At 35.7% G+C, this 17262-nt stretch overlaps 1 protein-coding gene across 1 annotated transcript in view; it reads left to right on the plus strand.

Moving 5' to 3' along the window:
* PCDH15 (protocadherin related 15) overlaps nucleotides 1–17262 on the plus strand; it is a 2324555-nt gene that overhangs the window by 724919 nt on the left and 1582374 nt on the right. The window contains exon 3 of the mRNA XM_072628920.1: nucleotides 4809–4887. The gene's annotated coding sequence lies outside the window, so the exon portion shown is untranslated. The remainder of the gene's footprint in view (nucleotides 1–4808; nucleotides 4888–17262) is intronic.

Raw genomic sequence — 17262 nt, forward strand, 5'->3', positions numbered from 1 at the left:
TATCCCCAGTTATGAGGTCAGAAGTCTATTGGGTAGTATTAGTAGTGGTGGTGGTGGTGGTGGTGGTCATGGTTGTGATGGTGATGGTAGGAAGAGTAGGAAGAAAAGGAGTAACACATTCTTGTAGTTCTCTAAGTTTTGCCAAATCTTTAAAAATATTAGCTCATTCAGTCCTTCAGCAACCTTGGCAGTAAGGTATTATCATCATCCTCCTTTCAGAGACTGGAAAACAGGAATGCAGAATTTAAATGGCTTGCTAGGATTAGATATCTAATAAGTGTCTAAACAGATATAAACTTAGGTCTTCCTAACTTTATATCCGACTCTTTATCCACAGTGACTTCTAGCTCTTTCTAGCATGATGAGAACCTCTAAAATTAAATTCGAATTTGTAGTGATAGCTTTATGTAATTCTAAATCCATTAGTTCCTCAACATTTTTACCACAGATTTTAAAAAGCACAAATATTCAGTATTTTCTTCAAAGGTTTATCATATAGTCATAAAGATCACACCAATACTTCTTTAAAGTGTCAAATACATTTTAGGAGGTGGAGGGGTTGTAATAATCTCCTTATAAAATCTTGGCTCCCTGATTGGGATGAAGTGGGTTAATGATGACCCTGTAGAGTGACTCATTCTTCTTGTTGATATTAAATAAAGACAGGAAATTTTATTTAATTCATTATTTTCTCTCAATTTATACTTTCCTTAAACCTTAGAAAAGTGTAAAAGAGAGGACCATGCTTATATAAATTTGTTTCTAATGCTGAGGAAGGTCTTACTGCTGACCAATTATATCACAAAAGGGACTTTTTAGCAGATATCTGTACATATTCTCTTCATTTTCCCTTTTTATTGTCCATTGTGGTTTCTGAAGTAGACACTTTATTTCAAATAAAGTTGCATAGCTATCCCATTAAACACAGAAGCACTAAAAGCAAGGATAACATTTGCGATGTTTACATTATCTCTATTCGGTAGAATTCCAAGGATGTTGCAGTTATGAGAACCAAATGACAACGTGCTCTCTCTTAAGTCAATATATCCATTAGTCTAGTTAACTGTGTGTGACATTTTCAAGGGGAAATTTTTTTATGCTTGTGGGGAATGGCGAAGAGTTCCATTTTCCCTCACATCATTTTGGTGTGTGTATTTTCCATTTCATTCTTTGATGTGCAAAGCACTGAAAAGAAAATTAAAATAATACCCAAAAATGTAATTCTCCTTCTTTCTCCTTCTCTCTCTCTGAACATATATATATGTATATATACACACACACGTACACATGTATGTGTATGTACATGTATGTACAGTCATGTATGTGTACATATACTCACATGCATATATGCATATATTTGTGTGAATACATTTGTACACACACATACACATGTGTGTGTATGTAGATATCTAGTTATGTATACTGAGTCAAGCAGAATTAAATTTGGGTGTCCAGCTGTGGGTGCAGCCTCACTGGATTGAGTAACCCATTATCCCATTCTCAGAAAATCTGTTCTGTGACCTCATAGGGGCTGCAGGCATATGGCCACTAGCATAAGAGTGTGTCATGTTAATGGGACTAAGACCAGTAAGAGGCTACATTCATATTATCCCCGGTCAGCAGATGGCAACCAAGAACAAAAGTAGCAGTCAGCAAAGTGAAATGAACAAACTAAAATGAAATCGCTCCTCAAAAACAAACAAAAAATATTTTACTGTTTATTTTTCTTTTTATATTATCTGTTTCCCACTATGACTTTATCATCCTTTACATTGGCCCCTCCCTTGAAATCTACAATCCCCCCAAAATGACCAATTCTTTTGCAAAACTAATCAACAAATACATTCAGACCAATAGTATATGCAGTGTTCTGTAACCATATCCTCCCATTCTTGGAAAGAAAGGAGCAAAGTACCTATCCATGCCACCTCTTTAGACTCAAGCTTACTCATTCATAATATTCAAGTATTAACATTTGATGAATCTCTTAATATGTTTATCTAGCTCCAACCTCATTTCCATTCTTACATGTCCAACTTTATAGTTGGCATCTTACATTTGTTATCTTGTAGGGAATTTAAACTCACCATCTCTAAAGTGGAACTCTTTTTTTTAACCTTATATCATTCCTTCTTCCAAGCTTCCCTAGTACTGTTGAGGTTACTACTATCCTCCTCCAAGTTACCCAGTCTTGCAATCCCATCCTCCATTCCTCTCTCCCTCTTCCTCCCTCTCTCTCTCTCTCTCTCTCTCTCTCTCTCTCTCTCTCTCTCTCTCTCTCTCTCTCTCTCTCTCTCTCTGTCTCTCTCTCTCTCTCTCTCTCTCTCTCTCTCTCTCTCTCTCTCTCTCTCTCTCTCTGTCTCTCTCTCTCTCTGTCTCTCTCTCTCTCATTCCCCCCCTCACATGTGAAATTTTGCAAGATCCTGATGATTGGTCTGTGCTTCAAGCCTCTCCACACTTAGCTCTCAAATTTCTTTTCCTAACATGTAATTCTGACCACATTATCTTCTATCTTCCTCCTGCTCCATTCAATAATATGCAGTGACTCTCTGTTAAATCTGAGATGAAATCCGAAGGATTTGATCCTATTAGTCATTAAAAGTTCTTCATAATCTATTCCCTTCTTGTCATTCCATTCTAACATCTTAATCCCCTGCACATATTCAGTGATCTAGTGATTCTGACTTCCTTTCTCTTTCTTATTCAAAACATTCCATATTCTAACTCCTGTCTATTTTCTCTTGCTAATTTCCAATTTTGGAACTCTCTCCCTCTTCACCTCCTGGCTATCCTGGATCACTTCAAGTCTTACTTAAAATTCTACCCACTATAGGAAGTCCTTTTCAATTCTTCTTGATGACACTGACTTCCCTCCATTATTTCCAATCTATCTTGTATATATCTTCTTTGAACGCAATAGTTTGTGTGTTGTATCCCTGAGGACAGATTTATGCTTCACCTTTCTTTTCTCTTCTTCCTCAGTAACGTTCCTAGGATGTGGTATGTACCTAATAAATGTTTGCTGATGTTGCTAGTCAGATTCTGTAGAAATGTCAAGGTGGAGAATGTTTCCCTTTTGTACTGAATGATGCTTGAAGCTAGCATAATAGCACATACATCCCATTGACCAGATATTTTATAGGAATTATTTCCCTTTTCTCATTAATAGATACTGCCACAGCTTAGTAGAAGGGACATTGGCTTTAGGGACAGTTGACTTAGAACAGAATTCTAGCCCTGACACTTCCTACTTGACCTTTATAACTTTGGACAAGTAACTTCACATTTATGTGCCTTAGTTTCTAGCTCTGTAAAATGAAAAGACTGCATTCTTTCCTTTCAGTCACTTTCATCTATTTAATTATGATTGTATGATTTTCTTGGTACATAATTATTAAATACACACACACGCACACATGCACACACACACACACACACCCCAACCAGTCTTAATTAACCTTTCCTTGACTTGTAAGCCCATTAGTAGAATGACAGAAGGCATTTAACAAAATATATCTATGATCTTTTGCTCTGGCCACTTGAATAATTTATCTTTTTTTAATTATATGATTTTTGATGACACATTTAAAAAATATAAACTCTCTGAGGGCAAAACTTTCATTTTTTGTCTTTGTGATTGTATTGCCTACCTCATAGCAGGTGCTTAATAATTGCTTTATTATATTTATTTGTTATTGAATAATTATTTATCATATTTACTTATTTATTAAACCATTGATTGATAATATTTACTCCTTTTTTGCAAATGCTTGCAAAGTGGATAAATTACCAGGTCTGGAGTTAGGAAAATTCATCTTTCTGAGTTCAAGTCTGACCTCGGATGCTTCCTAGCTGTGCAACCCTGGGCAAATCACTTAACCCTATTTTCCTCAGTTTCCTCATCAGTAAAGAGAATTAAAGAAGGAAATGGCAAACTATTGCAGTATATTTACTAAAAAATCCCCAAATAAATGGAGTCACAAAAAGTGAGAAATGGCTGAAAAATAACTGAACAATATGAGTTTCTTCCTTCAAAGTCAGTAAGTGAGTTCCCTTCACTGGTAGCTGAAGGATCATATTAGTACTTCAAGGACCAGAGAAGTCATCTAAATATAATCGCTTAATTTTATTCACAAGGAAACTGAGGCCAAGACATGTTGAGTAACTCACTGAAGGTCACTCATATATATGTGGCAGAGTTGGAATTTGAATATTGATTTTCTTAATTTTTGTCTTAAATATATAGTAGTGTACCTCCAAAGCTATTAGTCTTCATATTGTGTGGCATCTTGATGTGTTTATTTTCTCTATTACTCAGTTGATGATATTTAGTTCTGATTCTTCAGTAAATTATCAAGGAAAAAAACTTCAAGATTTTCAGCCATAAATTCATAGAATAATGATATTGAGAAGATGTATCTTTAGTTCCAGGGAGAAGTCTGAAGGTCTTAAAAGAACTTTACAATTAGCCACAGGCCCTTCTACCTGCTTTCTTTCTCCTGCTCAATTTTGCATTCATTTCATCACCTATAATAATCGGATTTGTATTTGAAAATGGTTGTTTTAAATTGCTGAAGGATATTAGCCAGAGAGTACATAGCAGAACTCATTCTGAGGCAAAAGTAATGAATCAGAATTGGGCCATTCCCCAATGTGGTCCTGATTTATGAATGAAAGATTTACTTTTCCAAATTTGCCATAACTCAATTCAAACATGGGGTGATCTGAAGGAAAAATGAAAGATGCCCATGCTTGGTATTTGAGGTAAAGTCTTTGATGTAACGTTAATCCATAACATTGTCTTCTAGGAAGATGGAGACATATTTCAGTGGACTGAATTTGAAGAACTTGTCAGCTCAGGAGTTGATGGAGGGACTGAACAGTAAGGTGAGTAGAGACTTCTCTCTCTCTCTCTCTCTCTCACTCTATCTCTATCTCTCTCTCTCTCGCTCTCTTTTTATTTTCTGAAGCTACTATAATCTGTGTAAACCTCTTTTTTCTGTTGCAGTAATAAAGCACTTGGTATCTTTCTTCCATACTCGGTTCTTTATACATTTTAGAGTTTGACTTTGCTGAATGCTACAGCTTCCATAGGTTGATATATAACATAATGGTTATAGCTAAACAAGAAATACAAAGTTAACTTGACAGTTTACAAGTCTGTCTCCAGAGATGTAGAGGTCCTGTTGTTTCTCATTTAATGCATTTACAACAACCTAGTTTATGATCCAGTTTAGATTTATTATTCTTCATTGATTGCCTCATTCTGTTGGAGGACGTTCTAGTCATAAAGGAAAATATCTGTGACATCCATCATGAAGTGTCCACGATCTGTCAGGTCGATGACTCTTTTTGAACTCTGCTGTTTCAGAAAGGCATAGCTGAGTGTTATAGGTAGGAGTTTGACATTTTCTGGATGAAAATCAATTTTCTTTTATGTGTTTCTGAACTGAAGCGTTTGTTATGATTTCATGAGCAATGACTTAGACTTTGAGTGGAGGTAGAGGTAAGAAAACAGGATTTTAGATAAAATTGGCAAAGCATAGCCTTCACAAAGTAAAGGGAAAGAAATTGAAGCTTCTATCTATCACCTATCTATCTATCTATCTATCTATCTATCTATCTATCTATCATCTCTTTATCTATCCATCCATCCATCTATCCATCCATCCACCCTTCCATCCATCTATCTACCTATCCATTCATCTAACCATCCATCTGTTCATCTATTTGTCTGTCTGTCTATCTCTCTACCTATCTTTCTGTCTATCCATAGCTATCTTTTAAGATGTATGACTGGGGTGGTGTGTCTGGGGCTTTGCCCCCTTTAGTAAAGTAGAAACAATGACCTTAGCAATAATGATTCTCCCTCCCTCCAGAGGTACATTCTAGATGTGAGACTTCATCATAGTCGGAAGATTGTAGAACTGAAGATACTTCTTTTCTGTATAGAAAAGTTACATTTTCTGTAGTTTATAATCTTGAGAGAATTGCCTGGGGTCGTCAGAGTATATCAGTATTTGTCAAACAACTAGCATGTATCTGAAGGTAGTCATGAAGCTCAGGTCTTTTTTTATTCCAAATTTGGCTTCTTTTTCCTTATATCATATTTTATAAAGTACTGGGTAGCAAGAATTATTTGAGATAGAAAAGGAAGCCATTATATTTCTTCTCTCCTACCAACTCCCACCAATATTTTTTAAATTTCTCCTGCCCTGCGTAATGTGTTTCAGAGTCTCTCCTCCAACTAAATTTATTTAAATTTTAAAAAACAGTGAAAGGATGTCTCCTGCATAACCTTCTAAAAGCATGCTTTGTGAACCTTATCTTCTATGATAAAATTAAGGCCGATAATTCCAGAATTTTAAAAAACTTAGGAAAACATGATTAGAAACCAGCTCAGTTATATCTGACTGAAATTAACATTAAAATTTCTCTATTGGGAAATAAGTTTTCAAATCTGCAGCATCTAATATTTTAGTGGGTCAAAAACGTTTGAATTTGAATTAATGGCATTTTTGACTATCCTGATTATTATGTATAAGGAACAGTTACTCTCTTTCCCTCAATTTAAAATAAAAATGCTTTCAAAATTGAATAAATAATAATTCTAGCTTTCCATAGAAAGGAAATTTTAGAAGTAAATTTTAAAATGCGTAAAAAAATATTATTTCAAAGTCAATAAGTATTTATGAAGTTCTTACAACGTACCAGGACATCATACTATTCTCTCAGGATTCATCATTCATAATTTTTCTTTTCTTGTTCTGTGTCCTTTGTTTCTGAGAGGGGGAAGAGAGAGAGAGAGAGAGAGAGAGAGAGAGAGAGAGAGAGAGAGAGAGAGAGAGAGAGAGAGAGAAGATATGTAGATATGTATCCAAATACCAGAGTAACCAATTTATTTTCTCCAGAATTCATATTATCATCAAATATCCCATATAGTTGTTTTTATTGTTCTTTCAAAGACATATGTAAGCAGCAAATAATTTTTCAGATGAAGGAAATGAATAATAATGAATAATTAGTTGAAAATATATATAATACCTTCACATCTTCAGCAAGTAACACTGCTAGCTATTATAGTAAAAACATTTCTCATTCTTTTTCAAATAGCTTTGCTAAAATAGTGTATAAATGTGTGTAATTACAGAGAAGAAGAAGAATATGAAAAAATAGTACAATTAAAGATAATTAGTAAATTTGGCCTATTTGAAAGAAGTCTTGACTTGTTTGAATTCTCCTTCCTCTGACACAGTGTGGTGATAAAAATGGCACTCAATAAGGTTACTTTCACAACTTTAAAGTGGGAATGAAAATTGTTTTATTAACTACTTCACAGATTTCCTGTGAGAAAATAAATATTAGCAAGCATTTATTTGCATATATATTTGTACCATATGGCTACATTGATATATGAAGCACTTGTTAAGTACTTAGTGTATGCTAGGCACTTTGTTGAACAATGTTGATACAAAGAAAGGCCCAAAGGATTCTTCTCTTCAGTAAGTTCACAATTTAAAAGGGGTGATGGTGGTGGTGGAAAGATTCAAATTGTGGAAATGTGTATATACACATATATGCATGTGCATGTATATGTCTGTGGACACACAAACACACACAAGTGATATCCAGGGTAAATTGGAAATGATTTCCTAGGAAAAGTGCTAGAACTTTAGGAAGAGGGAAAGCTCTGAACAAGACTTCTTAAAGAAGGAAGAATTTGAGGCTGACAATCCAAGAGACATAGATGAGGAGAGAGAAAATGTTTCTTAGGGTCAACCAGGGAGGAGATATACAGTCAGGAGTGGATTTGGTATGCAAAGGATGCTAAGCAGGCAAACGTTTTTTGATTTCATTATATGTGGAGGGGAGAAAGAAGAAAGGTAGTAAAGGACAATGTTTTGTGTAATGACCAATCCATCTCAAATGTCCAGCTAAGGGGATATTCTTCAAAAGCAAAGTATTTTCAAAGAAGTGGAGCCAAGATAGTGGAGTAGAAGCAGAGATCTTCTAGAGCTCTCCCCACAAGGTCCTCAAAAAATCCTGTAAAAATGACTCTACACAAATTCTAGAGCAGCAGATGCCACACAAGGACAGACTGAAGCAAATTTCCAGCCCAAGACAATCTGAAAGGCCAAAAGGAAGTGTCTATAACACCAGACTGGGAATGGAGAGCAGGATGGAGCTGGAGCAGGCCTTAGGGGACTGAATCACAGGCAGCAGCTGTTGTTTCCAGATTCCTCAACACACAAATGCCAAAGATAGCTTTAAAGGTCAGTGGGAAGGGTCTCTCACCTGGCTGAGAGGGGAGCCTTTTCCTGCCCCAGCTCCAGCTCCAGGACAGTGGCAGCCACTACTGAAGGTTAGACTGTTTCTGGAATCCTCCACTTAACAAATAGCTCAAAACTGTGGGGAAAAAATGAGCAAATGGGGGAAAAAGAAACAGAGTATAGATTCTTACCTTCTTGGTGAAGAGGCATTTTCTTATGTCATTGATGATGAGAAAGATCAAAACATACAAGCAGAAGACAACAAAGCCAAAATTCTACATCCAAAGACTCAAAGAAAAATATGAATTGGTCTCAGGCATTGGAAGAACTCAAAAAAGATTTTAAAAATCAGGTAAGTGAAGTAGAGGAAAAATTGAGAAAAGAACTAAGAGTAATGCAAGAAAATCGTGAACAAAACGAGTCAACAGGTTCCTAAAGAAAATTCTCAAAAATGCTGAAGAAAATAACACATTTAGAATTAGACCGACCCCCCAAATCAAAAGAGATCCAAAAAAGCCAATAAGGAGAAGAATGCCTTTAAAAGGCAAAGGAAAGGTGAGAGGGACTAAGTGAGCCTTCTTTTCAGTGTATTTGGCTTCAAGAGGGAATAACATATACATTCAATTGGGCATGGAAGTTTATCTTACCCTACAGGAAAGCAGGGATAAGGGGATATAATAGGGTGGAATAATAGAAAAGACAGCAAATTGGGGGAAGGGGTAATCTGAATCAAACACTTTGGTAGAGGGAGAGGTCAAAGGAGAGAACAGAATAAATGGAGGGTGGGACAGGATAGAGATGAAATATAGTTAGTCTTTCCCAACATGACTGTTATGGAAGTGTTTTACATGACTACACATGTATAACCTATATCGAATTGCTTGCCTTTTCAGTGAGGGTGGGTGGGGAGGGGGAAGAGATAGAATTTAGAACTCAAAGCTTTAAAATGAACGATAAAATTGTTTTTACATTCATCTAAGTAATAAGATATATAGGCAATGGGGTATAGAAATCTGTCTTGCCCTACAGGAAAGAAAAGAAAAGGATAGAGGTTAAGAGCAGGGAGGAGGTGGAGGTGATAGAATGGAGGGAAGATTGGAGGAAAGGACAATCAAAATACATACTGTCCAGGGTGGGGAGAGGTGGGAGATAGAGAGAAAATTTGAAATTCAAAATTTTGTGAAAATGAATCATGAAAACTGAAAATATATTTTTTAAAAAGTAAAGTACTTTCTTTTCATTGTTTAAGAATATCCATATTAGAACAAATATATGGTTCTTTATTCAATGTCAGAATGTGCTTTTTAGGGCAAAAAATGCAGAGTAATTTTCTTGGACCTGGGGAAGCAGAGGGATCTCCCTACCAGTGTGAGTAATCTACTGGGATGTTAGGGAAAGAAATTCTGAGAATCAGGAGAAGATCCCAGAGAGAAATGATGAAATTAACATGCCTGATCTGGGCCCTTTTTTAAAACAGAGAATCTTGGAGAAACTGAGCAATCAAAGTATGAAGTTTTAGTGATAGATTGATCTCCTATGGTAAGAATTCTGGTGGGGAATGATGGAGATGACATCTTAAAGGGTGGGAACCCTTCTGGGGAGGAGGGTGGATCTTGAAAACATAAGTCTATAGAATCAGGAACAGAACTAAGAGAGGAATAAAAGAGAGAGCAAATATCTTACTTGGATATTTCCTTAAAATGGAGATTGAAGAAGAAACTGATTGATCAAAGGAATGGGCCAAAAGTTTCTGGGACATGGTGGATAAGTTGTGTGAGTCAACAGGAAGTTGTGACTTGACCAGAGTCAAACAGCTTGTTTGTGACTCAGATTTGAATTTGAAGCCAGAGATTTGTGACTCAAGACTTAACTGGTAGCCACAATTCTAGACTGCTTGTTGTTTGAATAATCTCTCCCTCTTTGTCTTCATCACCCACTTTATTATTAAATGAATAATATTTTTTGTATATTGTGTGACTGCAGGAAATGGATAGAAGGGAAGTTAACAAGGATATGTTAAATGTATTCTATGTGTTAGGGGCCATACTAGCTCTTTACATATATTATCCTAGTTGATCCGCACAATGCTGGGAGGTTGATTACATTATTATCATTATCATCATCATCATCATCATTATTATTATCATTATGATTGGAGAAATTAAAGACTACAAAGGTTAAATGCCTTGTCCAAGTCACACAGCAAGTAAATGTATGAGGCTCTGTTGTTTCTGTTGCTGAAATTGTTGTTTTTATAGTTGTGGTGGTGGTTACAGTGCTGAGTAATGGACCCATACATTTCATTTCATGTTTGTACCCAGTTCCTTGTTGCCAAACACCCTCCACCATGCAGCTTGATAACTGAACAGAAATTCTGTACTAGAGAGTTGCCCTTGGTAGCCCTTGGTAGACAGTGATATGCCCAGGTTTACCCAACCTGCATGTTTAGGAGATGTTGTTTAGCCATTTTCCATAGTGTTCAAATCCTCATGACCCCATTTAAAGTTTTCTTGGCAAAGATAGCGTAATGGTATGCCGTTCCTACTCTATCTTATTTAACAGATAAGGAAACTGAGTAAAACAGGTTTAAGTGACTTGCCTGGGGTCACATGGAGTCTGAGGCTAGATTTGAATGCAAGAAGGTGAGTCTTCTCAACCTCAGGCTCAGAATTCTCTACACTTCACTACCTAGCTACCCAAGTTTAGGAGACTCAATTGCAACTCATGATTTCCTGATTGTCTTCCTTCACCTACTGCCACTCAAAACCATTTTAAGATATATGAATTATACGGAATATATTTCAAGTTGTCAGCCTTCTACTGGAATGCATAGGCTATGGTCATGGCTTTTTCAACATTCTAAGCCTCTCATTTTGGAAATTATTCCTTGTTTTCATTTGTTGTTGCCTGCATTTTTCACATCTTTCAAGGAAGACTGAATTACTTAAAGCATCTAACTGATGCAAACTGTGCCTTGCTTCAAGGTAAATGCAGAGGCTGAAGAGTGTGGGATCAGAGAATGATGAGAAAGCATAGAAAGCTTGCTCTGCACAGAATAGACTTATAATTGTGCAATCTATCATACTAATGTACCTGAAGCTGAGTAGCCTTGGCTACATTTTAAATGAATTAAATAATTGAAACCCAAGATCATAGATCCTCTGTCCAAGTACATTTGCTGCTGTTTTGATACTAATTATCAGCATCACTCAGACAATTACCCCTCTAACATATTTATGGAGTGTGCGCTAACTTCTATATTAAGGAAGCTCTAAATAGCCCTGACATCTTCGTCCAGGGTAATTTTCTTCCTAGCTAACTTGTCTCTAATGTCTGTAGAAGTGGAAAATTATGACTTCAATAGAATTCCGTTATCAGTAAGAGATTGTTATTTGATAAAATCATTCAATAGAAGCTCTGTGAGTGGCATGCCCCTGTCACAAAGAAGGTGAGGGCCTCCACCTTTTTAAGTCTATAAGCTAGAGACAGTTGGGTGCAGGGGAAAAGGATTTGGGTTCTGAAAAGTTATGTTAGAAGCCTGACTCTTCTCTTACTACTTGTGCATTCTGGTGCATTTAATTCATCTCTTTGGGCCTCATTTACTTCATCTGTAATTCATTTCTTCATTTTCTAATTCATACTTCAATCTGTAATCCACTTACTTATGGCATCCCTTCCAGTCTAGAGGCCTCTGTTACCTTAAAGCTTGAAGAGAATACAGGGGGCATCTAATCTCTTTCCCTCATAAAGAAATTGAGACCCATGGAGTCACCTTGACCCAAGACTACTTTGGTAGTGACAAATCTGGGTTCTGAATTCATTACCTCTACCTAGAAACCCAGCACCTTCTCTAGTGTACCAACTTTTAAAATATATAATCTTTACATTATTTTAGGGGATTTGATAATTAAAGAAGCCATTTACTCTTACACACAAATTAAATATCTCTTTAAGTAGCAACTACGTTCAGGTTTAAATAATGAAAGTGACTTATTTTGTTTTTTATCCCCTAAACATATGTAATTTGATAAAGAGTGTTAAATAAATATATGGATGACTTTAGGGAAGACTTTACATAAAAAAGTAATCTATTTTTTACATTTCCTTTTGAAAACTTTTTAGAAGCATCAATGATATAACTAATATTGCAAAATCCCAACATTCAGTGAGTTTTTTAGTACAAAATTGTTGCCATATCCTTTCTATTTTTTTAAGAGGAAACAGTATTTCTCTTTCATAATGAATCACAAGAAACATCTTCATGGCTAACAAATAGGATCTCAGAGTATGAGAAATGAATTTGGACACATTAGGTCACAGAATTTCATCCTCTTAATTATCAAATACCCATGAACAGGAACAAGTATCCATGATAATTTTTTCTCAGCTTGGGGCCATAGGGAAGGAATGACAGGCAAGTTTTGGGATACAAAGCAAATGCTCAAGAGCATACTTTGAAACTTAGTGGAAGTTTGGATATTGTCTACGTAGCAGATCATGGAGTAGAATTTTGAGACAGAAAGTTGATTTCCTGCATTGAGACACTGGGAAAACACTCTAGAGGGCTAAACTCTACCCTCTTCTTTTCTGTTACACTTACTGACTCCCACTTCATTTGCAAAATAGTTATGTAAGTTCCTATCATAGTGCATGTCATATAATTGTTCTATGTGATTGCTACCTAATAATAATAATACTTGTAACTGCTACTGCTACTACTACTACTACTACTACTACTACTACTACTACTGCTACTGCTACTACTACTACTACTACTACTACTACTACTACTACTACTACTACTACTACTACTACTACTACTACTGCGACGATGCCCATGACGATGATGACGACAACTACTAGGGGTAACAATAATAATAACACCGGCAGAACTTAGTAGATATAGGATATAAAGAGAGGTGATGAAGATGTTCAGCTTCCAAAATTGCTATATAATTAAAAAAATCTAAGAAAATAGAAAGGTTTTATCATTTCAAAAGGCTCATGAGGTTTTCCTGACTGTCTAATAAAAGGAGACAAAGAAAGGAGTTGAGGAAAACAAAAATAATATTTCTTTAACTAGGGCATCCTGAGACACATAATTTATCCTTGTGCTTGGAAAGGAGAAAAAGCCTAGATACTGAAATTCTTAATAGTCTTATTATTTGACATGGGTTTTGGGTTATGAGTGTATGTGTGTGTGTGTGTGTGTGTGTGTGTGTGTGTGTGTGTTTCACTTTTTTTAATCTGCTTTACCCATTAGGATACTATCCACCTTGCCCTTCAAAATCATTGAGGGTCTTTATGACTATGTTAGTCAATATGATAATAGTGAAAGCAAAGCCTCAGCAGGCACTAACAAGCTAGTGAATCTTTGTGCATAATCCCTGTTCTGGTCAAGTTATTTGTTGCCTGAGGACCAAAGTTGCTGAGTTCAAAGATATTTATCCTCATCTCAGCTGAGGGTATATGAATATTTCAGTCACAACTCCTCATGAAACCCATTGACTGAGCCATTCGGTGGACCCTGATGTGCAACAAGAAAGGAGACCCAATGCTAATGGAATTACCAATCCATTTGATGAATTATTAAACCTGAACCATGCCGCCATTTTTACTTCTACTTCTATGTTTTAGTAACTTTTTTCCCTCAGAAATTATTTTGAATGTTTGGCTGAAAACTGAACCATGCTATTAGGCAATGCTTCATCAATTATCACCTTATTTTATCTATCTATCTCACTTTTAGTATTTTTATCAATCATCTGCAAAATCCCCAAAGTCAATAAAATGTAATCAGACTTTCCATTGTCTTGTGGTGACTTTTGGGCTCATTGATTCAAATAAAGAAGACTTCAAGGTTTTAACTCAAGACAGGTAGGTCTTGGCTAGTGATCATCAGCCCATATAGCATGTGGTCCATGAAGGAATGAAAGTATCTCACAGGTGAAAAATGCACAGATAGGAAATGACCTAGCCTTTTGACTAAGCCAGATGGGTCATGCCACTAAATGGGATCCTCTGTTTTCTCTTTATTTCCATTGATAATTAGGATTGTAGTATCAATAAAAGTAATTCCCTTCTTTGATCTGAATTCCAGTATGCATAACCCTGTATTGATGCAGATGCTTCCTAAATTTCTTAATAATTGAATTAATGTCTGTAGATTTGAAACCTTTGAGTATAAGATAATTTTAAAAAGATAAAATTAAACTTAAAAATAAATATATTTATTTAAATATTTATGTATATGATTTGTTATTATTGTTGTTCAAAACATTGATTTTAGCCATTTGAATACTCCCCACCCCACCCTCTCAATTAGAAATGCCCTCCATTAGTACAGATTGACAATGTTATTTATTAGCATTTTGTTATAGTATTTTATTATTGATATGTTATTTATATTTAATATTTAGAATCACTGAGAGGATTATCAATCAGTCACCAATGTTCTTTGAGCACTTACTAAATGTTCAGCATTGTATCAAATTCTAAAAGTTGAAAGAAAAACTAAAACTAATCCCTGCCCTCAATGCAATTATGTTTTTATTGTTTTAGTATTTTTGTTAACTCATCATAATGAACACAAAGTTTGATTAACATTTCTATATACTAAGTAGATTTTTATTTGTTTCTTTATTAAATGTATTTACGTACATTTGTTATTTTTTTCTTTTTAGTAGTATTTCATTTTTCTTCAATTGCATGTCAAGACAAATTTTATCATTCATTTTTACAAGATTTTGAATTCCAAATTTTTCACCTTCCCTCCCTTTTCCCCTCCCCTCTTCTGAAAATGGTAAGCAATTTAATATAGGTTATATATATGCTGCCATATAAAACATACTTCTGTATTAATCACAGTTGTGAAAGAAGAAACAGATCAAAGGAAAAAAAACATGAAAAAAGAATGAAGTGGATGAGGGGAAGTATCCTTTGATATATATTCAGAATCTCTCAGTTCTATATCTGAAGGTGGATAGCATTTTCCTTCCTAAATCCTTTGTAACTTTCTTGGATAATTGGGTTGCTGAGAAGAGGTGAGTCATTTACAGCTGATCATCACACAATGTTTCTGATACTGTGTATAATGTTTTTCTGATTCTGGTCATTTCACATTTTTAAGGTGCTGGTTTCCTCAAATAGTTTTTGTACTTACTTTACCATTTGAGCAATTCTCCTTTTTGAACAGTTTTCTTTTTCCAAGCTGTTGTCTTTTTTTTCTCATAATTTTCTTGCATCTCTCTCATTTCTTTTCCCAATTTTCTTCTCCTCTTATAGGATTTTTAAGGTCCTTTTTGAACTCTTCCACGAATTCTTTCTGGGCTTAAGACCACTTCTTTTTTTTTTCTTTGGGGTTTTTCATTTTAATATTGTTGTCCTCTTCTGAATTTGTGTCTTATCTTTCACCTTAATAACTTTCTATGGTCAGATTATTTTTTGTTGTCATTGTTGCTTTCTCATCTTTTGGGGACTTTATTTCCTTTCTTTTAAATTTGATCTCTGCTTCCAGGGTGGAAGGGTTACTATCTCAGGGTTCTTCTGCCAGGGTCTGAAGGCCTTGTGTTTTTACCTGGTGCTACACAGATTATGCACTGAGCCCCACAGGGGATCCTTAGGTGTTGTTCTCTGCTAAAGAGGTTGGATGGGGTGTGACTGGTCATGATGAAGGCTATAGAGTTCTGCCAGTTTACCTGGTGCTGAGCCAGGGTCCTAGTGCTAGTGTCTGGTATGTGGTAAGCCTGGTGAGTTCTTTATGCATTTTCTTAGAGCTACACAGAAGCATGTGGAAGTCTAGCCACTGGAGGCTTCCTGTTTGACCAGGGCTACGGTGGTAGGGGCTTGTGTTGGTGACTGTTGTTTGTATAATCATCTACCTGCTTGCCTGGGACTATGCGGAAGCATGTGGAGGTCTGACTGCTGGAAGATGACTATTTGCCCCACAAAATTGTTCAGGTGGAGGCAAAGAGATGAGGCGAAAAGAATTGAAATAGCACATGGCATTCATGTAACCAGTGTCTGTGATGAGCAAGGGTCAGGTAGAATCAGAGAGGGGTGAGTTGGTGAAGAATTTGTTTCCCAAAAATTTGTCACCCACCTCTTGATTCCCAGTCTTTCAATCTGCTTCATCTAGATGGAATGTTGTGGGCATGGTAGAATAAAGGGATGTCATGGAAACAACCAGAAGAGATGATGCAGAGAGAATATGTAACATTGACAGTCAGTATACATGGAGGGCTTTCAAGTTCACCAGGGCTTGAAATATACCATCTCATTGTTGTCTTCAAAATATTTTGAGGTAGTTTTGCACATCAAATGGAGGTTTCAACTATATGGGTTGTGATCATTTGAGAATATGTAGAGTTTTGATGAGTATCTCAAATGTGACTTGCAATACATTTCTTATATTTATGAGAAAAACTTTTGATTGTGTGGATCATCCTCATGAGGAGCAAAGCCCTTCAAAGCAAGAGTCATCGTGTGGGGGATAAATCATATTCCTAGTAATATATATGTCACTTTGAGATCTTCTCTCAACATCCCCTTGCATTACGAGATTTAGTCATTTTGATCTTTGGCATCAAAAATGTCGAGTGTTCAAGGGATGCTACTTACAATGACGTTTTTCCATTTTACATGTTTCCAATTGCTTTGCTGAATTGAATATTTCCCTTGTTATTGATTTCATTGTTTTTTACTGTTTTTTTTAAATTAATGATTCATTTGCATAAGCATTGAGCATGAATGACTGTCAATTTGTGAGCATAGCAATGGGTGAAGTATTGTCATTTTGAAATTAATGGTACTTTTTTTTTCATGAAGGAAAATTTGCCTATTCAAGTCACCTTCCCCAGAAAAGTTTAATGTCTGTTTCTTACTGTCTTCATAACTATCTAGAAAAAATATAGATTGTGCTTAAATATTCATGAATATACATACAAACACATACACATATATACACAGAAATAAATGAGTATGTACATACAAG

Source organism: Notamacropus eugenii, chromosome 1, assembly GCF_028372415.1.
Source record: "Notamacropus eugenii isolate mMacEug1 chromosome 1, mMacEug1.pri_v2, whole genome shotgun sequence".
NCBI classification, from domain to species: Eukaryota; Metazoa; Chordata; class Mammalia; order Diprotodontia; family Macropodidae; genus Notamacropus; species Notamacropus eugenii.